A 12,293-nucleotide genomic window follows, 5' to 3' on the forward strand; every position below is an offset into this window, starting at 1 on the left:
TCCCCTGCCTCTCTGCCTCTGCCTCTGACCCTCTGATCCTGACAGAGCGCTGCGGCTGATTTGCTACTGCTAGTGCTCTGGCCCACTCGCGTTCATCGCGAGATCTCTTCTTCTTCGCCTCAACAACTGCCTTGCCTTTTCCCTTCTTGTCGCCTGCCATCTGTCAGAGAGATCGGTAGAAGATAATAAATTAAGGTGGGAAGTATATAACAATACTAGATTATTATCTAGAGGAGAGAAGTCCTAAGCAAAGCATTGAGTTGATTGAGCCTAAACATATGCTTCTTGTGGATGAACTGTGGCTCAAAAAATTTCAGTGAAGTGACACTAAAGTGAGGTGTGAGTGAGTGAGCTCCTAGTGTCAAAACATGTGCACAAGTATGATGAAATCAGTGGCAGTGAACTCATACCCACGGCAAAGATGTGCTCTAAAAGATGAAGAGTGTGTGTGAGCCTAAGTGTGTAGCATATGCTATGTGTAAAAGATGTGAACGAGAGTGTGCACCAGTAGCCTAAGATAAGTAGAACACGAGATTGAACCATACCACTGCAGATCTTGAAGAAATCGGAGCAACAACGAAGGAATTGCCCTCCAGGCAATAGATCAAACACGTGGTGTGCACTGGTCGGAGTGGAAGGGAGGTGGTGCTCGAGCTCGAGCCTGGAGCGACCTGGACGCGTGGAGCGGTGGTCTGCGCGTGGCGGATGCGGCGGCGCGGAGCGGCGGTGGCCCTATGGTTTGGCACTAGGGCCTGGCGTGCGGCGGCGGCTTGGCGCGGGTGGAGCAGCGGCGCTGCGGAGGCGCAGCGGAGGTGCGCGGCGGCGCGAGGCGCGGCAGTACGTGGGTGAGCGGCGGTGCGGTGGAGAAACGGCGGCGGGGCGGATGAAACGGGCGGCGGCGCTAGACGGTTCGCGAGGAGAAAGGCGACGGGCGGAAAAAGAACTGGCGCGTGGGCCCCCCATGTAAGTGAAGCGAAACAGAGAACCAGGTCCACAAACCCTAGTAGCACTGGATGCACCGGTGGTTCAAAGTGCTAAGCACCGGTGTAATTTTGACTCGATTTGAAATGGTTTGAATGCGAGTCAACATAGAGGCGCCGGTTGCACCGGTGAGGGGCACCGGTGTAACCGGTGGTCTTCGGTGCATACACCGGAGGGGTGTACAGAGAGGGTTTTTCTCGAGGATTGACCAGAGAGTGTCACCGGTTAGACCGCCTATATGGCGTCGGTGTAATCGGGCGGCACCGGATAGACCGGTGGTCTAGCATCGGTTCAACCGGTGGCACTAGATTTTTCAGCTGAACTAAAATCTCTACTTGTGATCTAATTTCCGAAGAACCAAAGCAATAAACACTTAAATTGGATCATTTTCGAGAGACAACTTCTCCCCTCAAACACTCATACTTATAGATGCTCGCAAGCTTTTACATAACATAGGCGAATTAAAACCCAAGCGAGGATAAACACAAAAACCAAGAAATGTATGAGCCATATGGCCTATGAACTTAGAGATTGAAACTTTAAGTTCACTAGAACATGACTCAATAGGCATGAAAGCGCAACATTGATCTTATCACTCTTATGGAGTTGATATATCATATTTAGCATGAATATCATTCTCGAAGTGTGATTTGCTCCCTTGTGATGCTACTAGCGTGATGCAATGCTCATGCAAAGCGGGAATTTAAACATGAATGCATGCTATATGACAAGAAGAATGCATTGCATAAATTTAAATCTATCTTGTCAAGTTTGAACCCTCGGCAAGCTTCTTCATGATGAACCTTTCTACATGCCATGAGCGAAACAAGAAACCACCAGCTCATGCAAGACCCATGTTCATCACTATCTTGACAAGGTTAGACAAGCCCCTAGTATGTACATATGAAATGCATCTATATGACAAAGCAATTACATGACGTTAGAAACATCTAGCACGTTAAGCTCACTTCACAACCTACAAAAGGTGCTCTCATCTAGGGGGTTTTGTGAAGATATCCGCTAATTGATCTTCGGAACGAACACCACAAAGTGATATGTCATTCCTTGCCACGTGATCTCTTAAAAAGTGATGGCGATTTTTACAGCACTCTCGTTATCACAAAGGAGCGGGATCCTATCTAATACCACACCATAGTCCAAGAGGCTTTGCTTCATGTAGAGGATTTGAGCACAACAAGCCCCGGCGGCAATGTATTCCGCCTCCGCGGTTGACAAGGCCATAGAATTTTGTTTCTTTGAAGACCAAGTGACTAAGAAATGCCCTAGCAAGTGGCACCCACCCGATGTGCTCTTGCGATCCACACGACATCCGGCAAAGTCCGAATCCGAGTATCACAAGAGTGTAAAACTAGCGCCTTTGGGGTACCACAAGCCTATGCTAGGTGTATGTTTGAGATATCTAAGGATCCGCTTAACAGCACTAAGATGTGACTCCTTAGGATTTGCTTGAAAGCGAGCGCACATACATACACTAAACATGATATCGGTCCTAGATGTGGTTAGGTAAAAAAGTGACCCAATCATAGAACGATAAAGAGTTTGGTCAACCGATTTACCTTCCTCATCTAAGTCGAGATGTCCATTGGTTGGCATTGGAGTCTTGATCGGTTTGCAATCATCCATCTTGAATTTCCTGAGGATATCTCTTGTATATTTTTCTTGATGGATGAAAGTCCCTTCCTTCAATTGTTTAATTTGAAACCCAAGGAAGAAGTTGAGCTCACCGATCATGGACATCTCGAATTCCCTAGCCATCATATCTCCAAATTCTTTGCAAAGAGTGGGGTTAGTTGAACCAAAAATGATATCATCAACATAGATTTGACATACGAATAGTTCTTCATTGATGATTCTTGTGAACAATGTAGTATCCACCCTCCCGATCTTGAAGCCCTTGTTGAGGAGGAAGTCACGAAGGCGTTCATACCAAGCCCTAGGCGCTTGCTTGAGCTCGTAGAGTGCCTTGTGCAACCTATAAACATGATTAGGATATTTAGGATCCTCAAACCCAGAAGGTTGTTCAACAAACACCAACTCATTAATAAAGCCATTTAAAAAAACATTTTTCACATCCATTTGAAAGAGTTTCATGTTATGATGTGAAACATATGTTAGAAGAATATGAATGGCTTCAAGTCTTGCAACGGGGGTAAATGTTTCACCAAAATCCAACCCTTCAACTTGTGCAAAACCCTTAGCCACAAGTCTTGACTTGTTTCGAACCACCACACCATGCTCATCTTGTTTGTTGCGGAAGACCCACTTGGTTCCAATGATGTTCTTGCCTTGAGGACGCTCTTCAAAAATCCAAACTTCATTGTGGGTGAATTTGTTGAGCTCTTCTTGCATTGCCATGACCCAATCCGGGTTCTCAAGTGCTTCATCTATATTTGTGGGTTCCAAGCAACAAATAAACGAGTAATGTTCACAAAAATAGGCATATTAACGTCTACGAGTTCTTACTCCGCCGGAAAGGTCACTCATGACCAAGTCAATGGGATGGTTCCTTGAAGTTCTTGTTGGCCTCTCTTGTGATTGAGATGAAGGATCTTCTAGTGGTTCGACATCTTGAGCTTGATCTTGGGCTTGTTCACTTGTGATGTGGGTGTCATCAAAATGAAGTTGTTCTTGAACCACTTGTCCATCTTGGACATCTTGAGAAGGATGAGAAGCATCATCTTCTTCATCGGATGACTCATCATGATGATTTGTTGGTGTAGTTACTTCTCCAACCATGGAGTCATCTTTGGAAGAGGCTTCTACTTGAGTTGATGGATTTGCATTTTTTTTCTTCCTCCTCCTTTGGCTTGATTTATCCAATGGCAATGTTCTTCGTGACTTCTCGTAGTGGTTCATCACCTACATCATCACAAGAGAAACCTTCCCCTTGGGAGCCATTAGTCTCATCAAACTCCACATCACAAGTTTTTTCAATCATGCGGGTGGCATTATTGAATACTCGATATGCTTTGGAGTTTGATGAATAACCAACAAGAAAACCAACATCACATCTACTATCAAACTTGCCTAGGTGCTTTCTTTTCTTGAAGATGTAGCATTTGCAACCGAAGACCCGGAAGTATGAGATGTTGGGCTTTCTCCCAATGAGAAGCTCATAGGGCGTCTTCTTTAGGAAGCGATAAAGATAAACCCAGTTGGATGCATGGCATGCGGTGTTGATGGCTTCCGCCCAAAATATTTGTGAGATGTCATAGTCATCCAACATTGCTCTTGCAAGACTGATCAATGTGTTGTTCTTCCTCTCCACCACTCCATTTTATTGGGGTGTGTATGTTGATGAAAACTCATGCTTGATGCCCAAGTCATTGCAAAGTTCTTCAACAAGTGTATTCCTAAACTCCGTGTCATTGTCACTCCGGACCTTCACAACACTTGATTCAAATTCATTTTGAGCTTGCTTTACAAAAATCTTGAAGATCCCCACCGTCTTGCTTTTGTGCTCTAAAAAGAAAGTCCAAGTATATCTAGAATAATCATCAACAATTACAAGACAATAGAGATTACCGCCAAGACTTTTGTTGGTGGTTGGTCCAAAGAGATCCATGTATAGTAGCTCCAAGCTTCTTGATGTTGACTAGTAAGCCTTCATGGGATGTGATGATGCAAATTACTTCCCGGCTTGACAAGTACTACATAATTTGTTTTTGTCAAATGTAACATCTTTAACACCAACCACCATACCTCGTTTGAAGGCCTTCTTGAGTTGGCTCATCCCAATATGAGCAATGCGGCGATGCCAAAGCCAACCCAAAGAGTTCTTGGTGAAGAGACACGTCGCCAAGCTTGCATCATTAGATGAGAAGTCAACAAAGTAAATGTTACCATGTCAAAATCCTTTGAAGATCAAGCTCTTGTCCTCTTTGCTTGTCACTACAACGGTACAACCTCTTGATCACTAAAGGTGCATATTAGTCCTAAATCACAAAGTTGAGCTATAGAAAGCAAATTAAAACTAACCGACTCAACAAGCAATACATTAGAGATAGATAAATTCTTTGTTATGGTCACCTTACCCAAACCTACCTCCTTTCCTTTAGAGTTATCACCAAAGATGATATGTTCGTGATCGCCCACATCTTCATCTAGTGAGGTAAACATCTTTACATAGCCGGTCATATGTTATGTACATCCGCTATCAAGAATCCAATGCTTTCCACCGGCTTTATAGTTCACCTACACACAAGTGAATCACTTTTGAGGTTTGGAAACCGAAGTAACTTTGGGTCCTTCGACATGAGTTACTAAAGCTTTAGGAACCCATATTTGACGTGGAAGTTTTTTCTTTTCTTGGGTACCAATGAATTTTGTCTTAACCTTGCCACTTTTAAGTTTGCTTAACAAGAAATGATGTTCATTGAATTGTGACTTGTTGTTAGGAGGCAAGGTTGGAAGAGGGCGATTAGGAATTGGACACTCCCTTGTATGATGTCCGGTAACTTGACAATGTTGACAATAGGAGCCCACTTCCTTGGTGAAGCATGCTTTGAGCTCCGGCGACTTTGGACAATTCTCCGGAGGCTTGGGGAAGAATCCAAGTCCATTTGTCCCAAAGTGCCTTGCATTGTGGAAGAGAATTTCCTTGTGCAAGTGTGCTCCATTTGTCATATTGTACATGCACTTGGTCATACTTTGAAGTTCCTACTCAAGTTCTTTCTCCCTATCATGGTTAGTCTTTGAATAAATAGGAGAAGTATGATCATAATTGGTAGGGTGAGAGATTTCTACAAGATCATCACAAGAAGTAGACATGCATTCCTTTTTAATTGCTTTTAGTTCTTCATCCATGGCATCAAAGGCAAAGTCAAGTTCTTGATATTTCATGTTCAAATTAGCATAATCAAGCTTAAGTTTCTTATTGCTTGAGACAAGTGACTTATTAAGCACAACTACTTCATCATGTTTAACAACTAATTCATTGTGCGTAGCAAGTAACTTGTCATGCTCCTCTCTAAGTTGCTTGCTAGAAATAATGTATGTGTCATGAGTTTCAACTACCTCTTTGCTTCTAATAAGCAACTCTTCATGTGAGGCCTTAAGCTTAGCATATTAAATTTCAAGAACTTTGCATTTAGATTATACTTCTTGATTACTTGTTGGTGCTCATCTAGGATGGATTGCAAGTCAATAGGTGATAGACCATTTTCATTTTCATCACTAGAGGAGTCTTCATCATCACTCACCTTATTGTTACCTCTTGCCACGAAGCACATGGGTGGTAGAGGTAGAGATGGCTCATCATCATCATGCATGGTGATTCCCACAATTGTCTTCTTTGACTCATCACTTGAGGTTTTGCCATTGGTGACCCATTCTCCAAGGAAGGCCTTGATATTCTCTTTTCTCTTGAAAGACCTCTTCTTGCTTGAGTCTTTCTTCTCATGGCTCTTCCTTGACTGCTTGTGTTGATTTCCCTCATCTTCTTGCTTTTTGTTGGACTTGATTGGTTCGGGGAAATCATATAAGAGGTGCCCATACTTCTCACGATTGTAGCACATCTTGTTGGTGTTGTCTTGATTTCTCCGGGTACGAAATTTGTTCTTGTTGGGATCATAGTTGTACCCTTTCTTGTTTGGCCTTGACATCATCTTTGTGGTCTTCCTCATGAGAAGAGCTAGCTCAATGTCTCCATCCACATCACTTGATTCTTCACTAGCCTCATCATCACTTGAGTTTGGTGAAGGAGCCTTATCCTTGTTCTTCTTCTTTGACTTTGCTCACTCTTAGCTTTAAGTGCAAGGTCCTTCTTGACTTGTGGAGGATCAATCTTGCCCAAGAGAAACATCTCATGAGACCGAATCTTGCCAACAACTTCACTCACTTGCAATGTTGAAAGATCTCTCTCATAGAGCAAAGATGTGATAATGTTGTACTTGGGCTTGTGCAATGAGTGGAGGATCTTTCGGATGATGTCACTAGTAGACAAAGGAGAAATTTCAAGAGCGTTAATGCCCTCAATAAGTACATTCAACCTAGCATACATTTGTTCAACTAGTTTACTAGGAAATATTTTGAACTCATTGAGTTTCTCTTTAAGCACTTGCATTTTTCTTCACGGAGCTTCTTAGACCCAACATGGATGGTCACAAGCTCTTCCCAAATTTCATGGGCAGTTTTCTTGCTATGCACACGTGCAAAGATTTCTTCACTAATAGCATCAAACAAAACATTCTTAACTCTAGCATTTCATTTAGTATGGTCCTTATCCATAACACCGGCAACGACTTTGTTGGTGACCTCCCAAGCAAGGGGATTAAGAGCCTCAAGGTAACCCGCCATGCGAGCTTTCCAATAGCTATAGTTTTTCTCATCGAGCTTGGGTGGTCCACTACTACCCGGAGCCATTCTCTAAATTTTTATGCCTATTAAAAGAGAGTCTAAGCTCTAATACCAATTGAAAGGATCGAGGCCCAAGAAGAGGGGGTTGAATTGGGACTTTTTCAAATTTTTATCGAATTCTTATCCTAGACTAGTGTTGCCCAATCTACAAGTTTGATTCTATCAACTAGAGCACACTAGCATAATCAAACTAGGTAGGATAAAACACTAACATGTTCATCATCCTTAAGAAAGATTGAGAGGACCTTGATGTCGCCTAGAGGGGGGTGAATAGATACACCTACAAATTTTCACTCAAACGCAGCGGATAAAATTCACTGTCTGCCAAACCCGGAACTTCCGGGTTTCAAATCCGGAACTTCCGGATTTGGACTAGACAGTAGGTGAACTCGGAACTTCTGGGTTTGCCAATCCGGAACTTTCGAGTTCACTCAGAATAGAGTGAACACAATAAAAGTAGTGCTAGTAAATGAATATAAATTCAAACCCCACTTGTAGAGTCTGCTCAGTGAAGTTCCTTGAACAGGTTCACGCAGATCCTGCACACACAAAACAACAATGTCTCCAAGAAATAAGTGTCTGAAAGAGAGCTCCTCAAATCCACAAAATAAATGTAAATGCAATGAACACAAGGATTTATTTTACCGAAGTTCAGATTCACCCCGTGCACCCACGTGTGAATCCTAGTCTCCGTTGAGGAAGTTTATATCGACCCCAAAGTCAAGCTATCTCCTCCTTCCACTATATGACCATGCGCCCTCATGGCACAAGATCGGTGCGGCAATAACTTGCCGCTGCTCACCACAATCCTTAGGAGCTAGCCGGCGACGCCTAGCCATCTAGGAGGATTCACCTCCAAGAGTAACAAATGCGAATCACACAAATCTCGGCTAAGCTCAAGTGCTCAAGGTTTGCTGTGCTCTCTAGTGCTCTCAAGCTTTCACTCTCTCAACCCAACTCAAGGATATACACTAATCACACAATCTCACAAAGAGAGGTTGGGGAGAGCTCAACAATGGCTACCAAGCTTCTTGGGACGACCAGCAATCAACAGAATAGAGCCTGGAATAGCAGCCCACCAAGGAGGGGGCTAAAGGGTATAAATAGCCGGTCCCAACAAAACTAGCCGTTATGTGACAATTAGAACTCAGAACTTCCGGATTCTACAACCCGGAACCTCCGGGTTTTCAAACCAACTAGTCGTTAGTGCTTTAGGTGCCAAATTCGGAACTTCCGGATTTGCCCTAGCAGCAATGTTAAAATGTGCACATGAGGCTTTTTGTGTTTTTCACAACTTACTTGGGTTACTTGAGCACTGAGACTAAATCAAAGACCATTGTGATGCATCTCTCTTGATAGTACGGCATACCTAAACTCAAGATCAAAGATAAATTATATTTCAACTTCTTGAGCTTCTCATTTTCATCCTATGCCGTGCATTGATCACTCATAAACTGAGGATTGCATCCAATTTGGCTTCTTTACTTTGAGCACAACTTCCTTGAGCTAGTGACCTTGAACCTTTATTCTTGAATGAAATACACTTCTAGTTCAGGTCACTTTCTTCACAATAAGATTCTAGAAAGATTAATACTTGCCAATATGAACACCACACATGACCAAGATTCTTCAAGTTGAACCCAAAGAACGTTTCGTCACCCTAGCATTGGTTCCTCGGCACAACCACAATTGCCCTTCTCCAAACTTAGTACATAGAAACCCATTCTCGAATTCCAACTCTTCATCCTTGCATCACATATGGCTTCATGTAGGCTTGTATCACATTTAACTCATAATGAAATCCATTTTGATTCTCAAGCTATTTTTCTTCTCTAATAAATGATGCTTCTCAATGTGAAATTCTCCTTGTCTCTTAGAATTCTTGGACCTGATCATTATCGGTTTCCTTGCTCATGCCAAGCCTTTGTTTACATAGCCTTCTAGAAACTCGTCTTTCGATCCCATCCATTTATTCTCAAGAGCCCTCTTGAACTCACATTGATTTTGCTATTATAATGAAAACCATTTCTTTCACATTTGCTTGATCATCAAATATCTCATACATTCCTTATGACAAGTTTTCCAATATATGAGACTATGCATAAGCATACAACCTTATCTCATTCACAATACCTTACTTGTCATTTTAAGTACCACATACTTCAACAAACTTCATTTAGATATGGGAGTAAATTCTTCATCAATAACACATATCCCAATTCACACAATACTCATTGCTTGTTATCATTCTCATACTAGATCATGTCGTGGCATTCATCTTGTTATATGAGCCTTGTTTTGAACATTATTACATTGCATATATCACAATATGATAATCAATTCCTGCTCATATACTCAACAAGATGGTTAGTCCTTTAATCGTGGTGTCAATCAATCCACCAAAACCCACTAGGGGCCTAGATGCACTTTCGAAGATCACACTAACAAATATGCAACCTAGTCAAGAGACCAAACTAGCAAGTAGTAAATCTAGGCAATGAGCAACCAAGCAAGCACAAGAACAAGCTTTAGAGATACGAAATGCTAGTAAAGGAAATGAGAGGGACACGAGACAACCGGATTTTTTCCCATGGTATCGAGGAGTTGACGCTCCCCCCTAATCCACATTGGAGCACCCACTAAGGGTATCGCTCCCTTGCATCACCAAGAAGCAAGTCTTCATCAAGATCGTCTAGGTGCCGTTTCTCCATCTCCAAAATGGTGAGTTTCACACCATGTACAATCTCCTTCTATTGGGGCTCCCACAATCTCCAAAAGCTCACCAAGAGTCACCCGATCATCAAGATCGTCTAGGTGCCGTCAAACACCAAGAGTACCAAGCTCTCAAGGTTCCACTTGACCCTCACTGAGATGGCCCTAAGCACTAGCACACTTGCTACTCAAGGAATGATTGGTTTCTTCTAGTTGGATCACTTGCAATCACTAGATCTTCATTCAATGGCTCCAAACACTTCTCTCTTCTTCTCTAGGGTGGCCTCAGGTATTCAATGCGTCAAAGGCATCATAAATGAGCCAGGAGGTCGACTTATATAGAGTGGAGAAGCTCCCCTAGCCGTTGGAAACAAACTGCCCAAAAAGTCGTAGGCACCGGATAGACCGAAGGGGCAGCACCGGTGCATCCGGTCAAACTAAAACTGAATAGTAGTCGTTGACGTACTGACACAGGGACAGTCTGACAATATTGCACCAGTGCATGCTAAGGTGAGTCACCGGTGTAACCGGTGCTGAAGGATTTCCTTCACTAGCCACTGCAAAGCCTCTGAACAATGCCACTGTGAATGCACCAGTGGTCCAAAATGAAGGCACCGGTGTAACCAGTGCAGAAGAGAAGATACTGACCCCCAAATACCAGCTCTCTGAAGGATAGTAGCATGAATAGACCGGTGCTCTATCACTCGGCACCAATGTAACCGGTGACACTTATAATTTTGGCTTGATCCCAGCTAACACAACCCCATTAGACCGGAGGCAGGGCACCGGTGCAACCGGTTGCCTTCGGATGCACCGGTACTGACCCACCGGTGTAACCGGTGCAACTAAACTTTGCTGATTTCGGCTGAAATGAGTTGGAGTTGATTATTTCTTCGAGCCTTTGTTCTTCCAAGTGTTTTCTTGTGTTCTTTTGAGCTGTCTTGGACTGAGTTGAGCAAGTGTGCATCGTTTCTAAGGCCAATTCGATTCGAGTCAAGCTACTAACCCGAGAACCCCACTTAATAGTACGATCACTAACTTAAATCTATAAAACTCAACCTAATTCAAGTGTCCTTCATCTCCTTGTGACACTTGAAACTAGAATGGTCCTTATTCTTGAAAATTGAGTCCGTGAATTGATTGATCATAAATTTTGAGGGGTCTCCTTTTACATTTCATATGAGACATAACTTGTAAAAATTATTTCCTTCAAAACACGCATACGGTCGTCATTAATCACCGAAACTTACCAATTACATCTACGGGCCTAAATGTGCTTCAACCTGCTGCTGAAAGGCCATGCTTGTGGCTTGTGCTTTAGCCGTTAGCCTCTCTGGATCTCGCAGCTTTGCAGCTGGTAGCTTGGCGGTGAAGATCACAGGGTTAGATGGCGAGTCGCCGTCGGCTACATTCTCTGTCAAGATGGTGGGCACAGCACAACGCAGCGGCATCGGCCTCCGGGTCATCACTCATCAGAATACTTATTACTTAATGGCATCTCTCGTGCTTCGGCGTGCGCCGGCCAGCTTAAACTTGCTCCGACGACGCATGATCTGTGCTTGTGTGATGAGGACGCGTCAACACATTGCAGAAGCATGTGAGTGTAATTTTTAGTTTCCTCCTTATTCAAATATTTGAATTTTCTTGGGCGAGGATTTAAACTAGCTGTTCCAACGAATTACCTGAGCTTTGTTGGTTCGTCAAAAATAAAATCGCTGATGAAACCGTCAAGGGAATTCAAAACCATTAATGAAATCAGTCACCGACACAAGTTGACAGTGAGAGCTGACGAATCCTCCGAGACGTATTGTAGACGCTGAAGCTTCGTTTTCTGTCTGAAAACGAAAACCGGAGCTCCGCTCGCTCGTTTAGCCGAACCAGAAACATCTAACATCTCTGAACATGCATGAACAAGCTAATAATTTCTTGCACGGGAGAATCATTGGAGGCTTTCAGCGTCGATCGAACCAAGAGGCGCGCTAGCTCCAAGGAGAATCTTGTCAACCCTTGATGGGTGCCTCGTACTCAGTGCAGGCAGAATACCTACCCAATGCGAGGCTGATAAAGACGGCGCAATAATACTATAGCAGCAGAAGCCTCCATGGCCAGCCGACGCGGTGGTTCGCAGGGGCACGGCCGTGTCTCGAAGAGGACCGCACGTTTGAGCTCGTTCGCGTTGCCCTTGTACTAGTTTATAGCTCCGGCTCGTCTATCCGTCACGG

The sequence above is a fragment of the Panicum virgatum genome, chromosome 5N, assembly GCF_016808335.1.
Source record: "Panicum virgatum strain AP13 chromosome 5N, P.virgatum_v5, whole genome shotgun sequence".
In the NCBI taxonomy this organism is placed as follows: domain Eukaryota; kingdom Viridiplantae; phylum Streptophyta; class Magnoliopsida; order Poales; family Poaceae; genus Panicum; species Panicum virgatum.